The following is an 8,188-nucleotide window of genomic DNA, read 5'->3' on the forward strand; positions in this document are numbered from 1 at the left end:
CTGAGAGAGAGAAGCTAAGATAGAAGCCTGGGGGCATTTTGGAAAACATCATTTGAAATCAGAACTCTGGAGCAATGGACCAAAAGATGCCAGCCACATGCCTTCCCAGCTGGCAGAGGTGTTCCAGATGCCATTGGCCTTTCTTCAGTTAAGGTATCCTCTTGTTCATGCCTTAATTTGGACATTTTTATGGCCTTAGAACTTTAAATTTGTAACCTAATAAATCCCCCTTTTAAAAACCAATCTGTTTCCAGTATCTTGCATCATAGCTGCTTTAGCAAACCAGAACAAGTAGCTTGTCCAAATTCACACAGCTGGTGTTTGAACCCAGGTCAGTTTGACTTCAAATTCCCTGAATTCAACCATATGCTATACTGCCTCTTTTGTCAGTAATAGTTAATCTGTATGATTCACTTGTTATGTAGTCACTTGGGAGTGTGACATAGTGGAAATAATGGCTCTGGCATCAGACCTGGTTTGATCTGAACTTGTCCTCTTGCTCATGGTATGACCTTGGGCACAGGTACCTCATTAATATGAATAAATAAACAAGTAACACATATTGCAGGAAGATGGTGAATCTTAGATATGCACATGCTCGGCACATAGCAGATAACCTGATGAAAGTTTTTTCCATCTGTTCTTCACTCTTTCATGTGGTTAGTTTGTGTTTTCCCAGTGAGACTAGAAATATCTTAAGGTCAGGGGCCATGGCTTTGATTTCTTGTATAGCCTCAGATTCACACAAGTGCTAGGCACATTATAGGAGGGCAATTAATACTTTTTGTATTGATTTAAAGGAAGTCTTTTGTATTAAAACTTGACACCTTCAAAATATTTTGAAAGTTTTTTCCTCCATTTTAGAAGCAAATAAGTAACTGGGAAAGTGCTATCTTGGTACTTCACTTTTGTAGTATATGCCATTTGCATAAGATTGTATATAAATTCTTTATCAAATATTTTCTAACTTGTAACTTGGGAGATAAGTAATTTTTGCTGAAAGCATCTACATTTTACTTATAAATTTCATGTCTTCTCCCAGAATGAAAATTAGCTTTTGATCTGAAAATAAATTTGGATATCCTTGGCTAGTCTATCTTTAGGGTATTAAAAACAGCTTAAAGCATCATGCCATCTTTAGGGTATTATATACAGTTTAAGTTAGTTCACTCAGATGACTGGCCAAGTTTTAAAAAATAAGTCAAACTGTTTTCTTGATGAATTATCTGTTTAACTATGTGAATCAACAGGTCTTCTTAGTCTAAGTTACTGAAGGCATACATCTTGATATTTAAGAGACATTGATGACAGACTGAGTAGGTCCAGCACATGTCTAAAATGAGTTCCAAAAGGAAGGACTAGAGAGTATCAGGGTGGGAGAAGAAGAAACTTTTAAAGAGATGATGTCTGAGAATTTCCCAGAATTGATGAATGACATGAAATTTTAGATTTAGGAAGCATGAGTCCTGAATAGAATGAATAAAAATAAATTTGTATAGAGACATTTCATGGTGAAATTGCAGAACAGCAAAGACAAATGAAAGTTCTTAAGATTAACTTGTTCAAGAGCATATACCTAGTAAGTGGTGAAGCCAAGTATTTAAATTCAGAATTTTTATTCACTGCTACAAGATGAGCTAGTTACAAGTTGTCATTTACAGATGAGTTAATTGAGGTCAAGCAATGGAAAGTTATTTGCTTTAGTAGTTTAGGGGTAGTAGATGTCTACCTCAGATGTAGGGGAATCCTCCTTGTGAGTGGTAAGAGGAGCTATATTGTACCTTGGAAACAATAATCTGATTGTAGATTGTTTCCAGGATGATCAGAAGACTACACAATGTAGTTAACAAGATCATCCAACACTTGTGTCATGCTTATCATGTGACTGAAACTGTTCTAAATTCTCTACATACATTAACTCATTTAATCTTCATACCAACCCAATGATTTAGGTTCTGGTTTTATCCCAATATTTCAGATGAAGAAACTAAGGCACACAGAGAGGGGAAGTGATCCGCAAGGTCATGTAGCTAGTTGGTGAAAGAACCAGGATTTACACCTTAGGTAGTCTGGCTGCAGATTCCTTAACTTCTACACTTTACTGCTTCTAGCTAAAAAAAAAAAAAAAAAAAAAACCTGTGAAGTCAGGGATCAGTTCTGCCTTGTTCACTGCTATATCCCTAGCACCTTGTATAATGCCTGGCAATAATACATAATAAATATTCATTACATTAATAAAGGAATGAATAAGTGAATAAACTTCATTCAAGATGCATATCTAGCATGGCTACATGGACTGAACCATCCTATTAGAAGCTAGCTACCTAGTAATGGTGAAATTTCTTACAAATAGGACCAGTTTGTTTCCATGCAATGCCAAACAGCTGAGCAATTAGAGGCGTGCCTAAATACCCTTTGCTCCCAGTATCAGCTTTTCCCTGACGGCTTGGTGACCTGCTGAAGTGGATCTCCTGGTTCTGTGTCTCTGCTCTAAATTGTAGCTGCACCCTAGATACCACCTGCTGACTTTTGGCTGTTTGGACCCAGAGGCAACAAGAACCTGGTTGAAGAGAGCACCAATTTTGATTCAAAAATATGTATCTTTAACACAAAGGCAACAAAGAGGCACCTGGAAACTATCCACAACCTGCATGTTCTCTGGGGGACTGCCTGATCATGTAATCATGGAGTGTGCATATTGTTAATAGAATGAAATAATCAATATACTTATAAGATAAAAGCATCTGAGAAGCAGTGGGAAACCATCTGTTTCTTAGCTCAGAGGCCAAGTTCAGGGCCAGCATTAGGCCTCTTGTGTGTTACAGCTTCATTTTACTCTTAATGCAAACCAGATTCCTATTAAGATAGACTCCTAAAAAAGTCTAAGAGCCTAAGTGGGTGATCTCTCTCTTAAAAATGCAATCTCTCTACCTTCACTCTGGGGCCCTTATGTAGCATTATACAATTTTTAAAGCTTTAAGAGAATAAGTTTTCATTTAAAAGATGGCAGAGACTGCCCTGTATATCTCTTGTCTCAGAACCTGTAGCCACATCTGTGATTTAATCAATGGGATTCTCAGTTTGATAATGCAACTTGGTAGAACTAGCATATTGTTTACTTTTAATATGATTATACCTACTTAGAGCTTCTGGTCTGAGCACTTTTCTTGAAGTGATGGGTCTTTTCAGTAAAAGACTAACTTAATAATGCAAATGGCTTTGTTAATTTCGTCCTACACTGACCAAACCAGTTGATTGTCTGCATTGCTTTCCTCAACCAGTTGTTTTGGCATTCTGTAGTTATGACCTCAATAAATCCCAACTACAAGTTGGTAAACCAGTTGCTTAGACGTTGCAGACACTTTAATGACTATAAGTCATTTCCTTGTGCAAACATTGACATTCTGTTGTCTTCTCTTGCTCAGAAATAGAAGCATTTGTCTACTCAATCACTGACATAAAAGATGATGAGAGTGTAATATGTTAATAGAAAGGTTGTCAACGTATACTATTTCCCTCATTAAAATGTGACTATTTGGCAAGAGTATAGTTATCTAAGAAACCACTGATGTGGGAGGCAAATTGATAATACATTTATCTTTTTTTAAGCTGGAAGACTTCAGCTAGTTTTGGTCATGATTAGTAAACACTCCTTCTGCTTTGAATAAATCTCCTCATTTGCATCTATCGCCACATATTTCATAAGACAAGAGCAGGTGGTCTTTTGATTTCATGTGCTCTTATTGATAATTGTCAAAATAGAACTGGATATATTCTCTTTCCTCAGGATTTCTCTAATGAGATCATGACTATTCTGCTTTCTGAGGTATATAATAAAAAAAGGATAAATCAAAGAGAAGAATTATCTTTGAATGGAGGAGGTGTAGGTGCTGTAAATACATGTCTAGACACCCCTTTTTTACATTTCCATCTCTGCAGTATTAATAAATTCATTAATGAGGGCCCTGTTCACTTATTTATTATCAACTCTCATCATTTGTGTGTTTTAATGAAGGTCTCCTGCCTTCATGAGTTTCATTAATGCCTGTTAGCAAATGATAATGTGGGAGAATCTCACAAATGTATATGCATTCCCAGAGCAGAGACACAACTTCATCAGTATTCTTGCATTACAGCAGCTGTAACAAATGGCCATCCTTCCCAGGAGAAGTGTAACAGGTTGCTAATTAATGCATTAACCATTAGCCTATGTTTAGTCTTCAGTCACAGCATATTCATTCATTATGTTGGAACATCGAGTACAATGTTATTATGGAAATTAGGTATTTGTACAGTCTCCTTAGATCCACATAGCAGATTGAGTTATCTACCTATTTTTCTCTCAGCACTTTCCAAGATATCAGAGAATGTGCAAATGATCTTGGAGAAGGTTCTACTTTATTATCAGCCTTCTGATACAAATTGCATAATGGGTTGGCAATTTACTTAAATACATGTAATGAAAGTAATACCTTGGTGGGGGATAAAGTAGGGGCATGTTAAGGGGGAAGAGGAAAAATAGATTCTAACCCTCAGGATATGTGATACAATGGCAGGGAGTTTATATCCAAATTAGAAGTGGAGTGCTACAATTAGAGATTCATTGCTGAAAGACTGAAAACAGATTTTGATGGTCAATCTCCTTTCTTCATATCCACAAAATGGTCAAAAGGTCTCAAAGAAAGATTTAGGTAGGGAAAACTTTTCTTTTTTTCAGCTAGCTAGCAATTCTAAATCCCCAAAGTCTTTAGATAAAAGCTTCAAATAAAGAATGGGGGCATCAAAGTAGCCTAATCATATCTTATTAATGTTGAAAATATATATAATACATATAAATATATCTATATCAGTTCTTAACATAGCTCATCCATTTATATACTTTACATTTATTGGACAACAATTTGGGCCAGTGCCATATGTTTGGGAAACAGAGATGAATAAGATACAGCCCTCCCTCTGAGAAATTCAGGAGGCAGACAAATAAACTGATAATAAAATGTGGTGTAAGTACTATGGCAATGCTATGAGATCACATGAGCATAAAGGAGGGATTCTTTGTGGAAAGCTTGGAGAAGTTTTCACAAAATAGACTTTTGAGTTAAGCCTTAAAGGATAAGTAGGAATTTTCAGAAAGAAAGGGAAGGGACAGGTATTTCAGACAGAGGGAATAGGATGTGCTAAGGGAAAAAGACATTATACTCTGTTTTGTGTTTGTAGAATGGTAAGAAATTCAAGGTGCATGACTCATTGGCTATATAGGGGATAGGCTATCGGGGGAGTGATGGGAGATGAAGTTGTATAAGAAGGAGATGAGGACCAAAAAGAGTAGAATCTTATATGCCACACTAAGAGAGTTTGGACTTTATCATGAAGGAAATGAGGAGTCTGTAGAAGCATGACATAGCCAGGTTGATTTTTTAGAGATTGTCTTGGTAGCAGTGAGGATGATGGACTGGAATGGGAAGGAATTGGAGGCAGGGGGTGGGGTCAGGAGCTTGATGAAGTAGTCTCAATAAGAGGTAAGGAGGGAAAAGAGAGTTTGAATTTAAGGGATATTTGAGGACTCCAATTAACAGAACTTGGTGACTTGCCAAGAAAATTGACCTGTTGTTTTACTGAAATGATCCAAATGTCCAGTGATTTGGGTATTGGGTAGTTCAGATTTTAGGGGTTGCATCGCTCTGATATAGCAGACCCCTCCCCACTTTTCCATTTTCAATCCTAATTTCTATCTCCAGATCTAACCTTCCTTCTTCTTGGTATTGACTAACTATTGAGAACTTGAAAGTCGTTAAGAGCTCCACAAACTGCAGCTCAGTTCAATGACCACACAGGGTATTGCCTTCATAGTTGAGTGCTTTGTGAAAAAACTAGTTTTGACTGCCATGTCTTCCTCTGGTCAATTGGGCAGACTCTACACAAGGCTATTAGATTTGTGATTTTGACAAGACAGTGAAAAAAATCAGTTAAAACAGCTGAATCAGCTAACTAAATGGTCATTAAAATTAACTGCATTTGGAGGAGACACCGGGACCAGTCTACACAGAACTGGTCAGAGCACCCTTTCCCCTTTGGCTCAGAGTAAGTAAGGCTTCAGGGATTTTCTGATCCTGTAGTGTCCCCATAAGAGAGAGGCAGATTTAAGACAGAACATGGTTGTTTAGGAAGAACTACAAGAGGGATTGCAGGTGAACAATCTTACTTCTTTGACCCCAGGGATTAAAGGCTGAATGCACAGTGTGTACAAGGACTGAGGATCAGTACATACAGTAAAGCACATTTTCAGGACAGTGAGGAAAGAAATATATTTTAAAAAATTTTATTGAAGTATAATATACATACAGGGTAGTGCATATAAGTTTACAGCTTGATAAAATTTCACAAATTGAAAAACAGAAATAAGGTTTATTTTTTTGATTCATAGATAGAGTGCAAACTCTTTGGAGCCATGCTGAGTCAGGTGACTTATTTCATCTTAGTATGTGCCCCACATTGGAGCATTATGCCTAGCCTTGTGGTATTAGTGTGCTGTAGTTGAAACTAAAATGGGATTTGATGTCAGGATACCAGGGTACAAATTCTGGATCCACTACCATGTTGTTGTGTGATCTTGGGCAATATTTTACACTTCTCAGATTCTTAGTTTCTTCATCTGTAAAATGTGGTAAAAGGCTGCCTTTGAGGTAATTTCCTTCATGAGCATTCAATTGCCCTAAGTCTTTTAATTTTAGATTCTTATTTGCAAGACTAGAATTTGCTTAAAGGGGAGGAAATTTGTCCAAAGGGAGTAAGAATAAAAGTAAAACAAGACAGGGGTGGTATATGGGAACTCTGTATATTATGCATGATTTTTCTGTAAACTATCATTTGTCTAATAAAAAATAAAAAATAAATAAAACAAGGCAAGATCATAGAATTCCATGATGTAATAGTAGGACTACACTCTGAGATGGTTGGACATGTTTTTATTTTTACTCTTAGAATTCCCTGTGGCCCCTAACACTTACCTGTAATTCCTTGTAGTTTAATGTTTAGATAGTTGCTAGGAAAATCTGTCTTCATGGAGAGAAGAGTAGGTTTGTGAGTGTGCTAGTTATTTCAAGTGCCCCTCTGCAGCAGAAAGTTTATCCAACCTTTCTTTTTTTGTTATAGTTAAGATGTCTTAAAAAAGCTTTCTGTACTGTGTAACTCATATGGGATTCACTTTATAAAATATCATCCTTCTTGAATTTACTTTACTTTGCCAAGGGGAGAGTGCAATGTGCTTATAGGAATTATTTCTTCTTGTCTGGAACATACTGTCTTGGTAAAATTAAAAATTCACATAAAGGAAGATTTCCAAACCTCACTGCCTAGTCCCTTCAAGCATCTTCAAGAAGATGTTCAGTGGAACAAAGGCAAATAAGAAATGTGGTTGGCTAAATACTGCCCCAGTTTGCAAAGTGCTCCAGAGCCTGAAGTCTTTCCCTCCGTAGAGTAAGGCAATGAATGAAAGCCATAGCCCCCACACCCATATTCTCCACCTTGCTGAGCAAATAGCTCATAATAAGGCTGGGAAAAAGTGGCCTACTTATGATGGTGGTTGACAGAATAAAGCAAGAGAGAGAATGTAAAATAGTTTCTCTCCTCTCCATAACAAACCCCTCTGAAAGTCAGACACTGACAGCAGGTGATGCTGTCAAAACAGACTTTGGCTTTCAAAGCTAGCCATTCATCATCTGACCCAATATTTTCTTTCCCCTTATGTTAGGCTCCCCTTAATAATTTTACTAGAAGCAGAACAAGTTAATGGCTTTGTAGGATCAAAATTGCCCTTGCCTCCAGATTGAATATAGGCAGGCAGAATTTGGGAGGGTGAAGTTTAAGGATCTGGGAGCTTCAACAATTTTTTAAATTCAATTTTATTGAAATATATTCACATACCATACAATCATCCAAAGTGTACAATCAATTGTTCACAGTGCCATCATACAGCTGTGCATTCATCACCCCAATCTAATTTTTGAACATTTTCCTTGTACCAGAAAAAGTAAAAATAAGAATAAAAAATGAAAGTAAAAAAAGAACACCCAAATCATCCCCCCCACCCTATTTTTCATTTAGTTTTTGTCCACATTTTTCTATTCATCCATCCATACACTGGATAAAGGGAGCGTGATCCACAAGGCTTTCACAATCACACTGACAC

The sequence above is a fragment of the Choloepus didactylus genome, chromosome X (genome assembly GCF_015220235.1).
Source record: "Choloepus didactylus isolate mChoDid1 chromosome X, mChoDid1.pri, whole genome shotgun sequence".
Classification (NCBI taxonomy): Eukaryota; Metazoa; Chordata; class Mammalia; order Pilosa; family Megalonychidae; genus Choloepus; species Choloepus didactylus.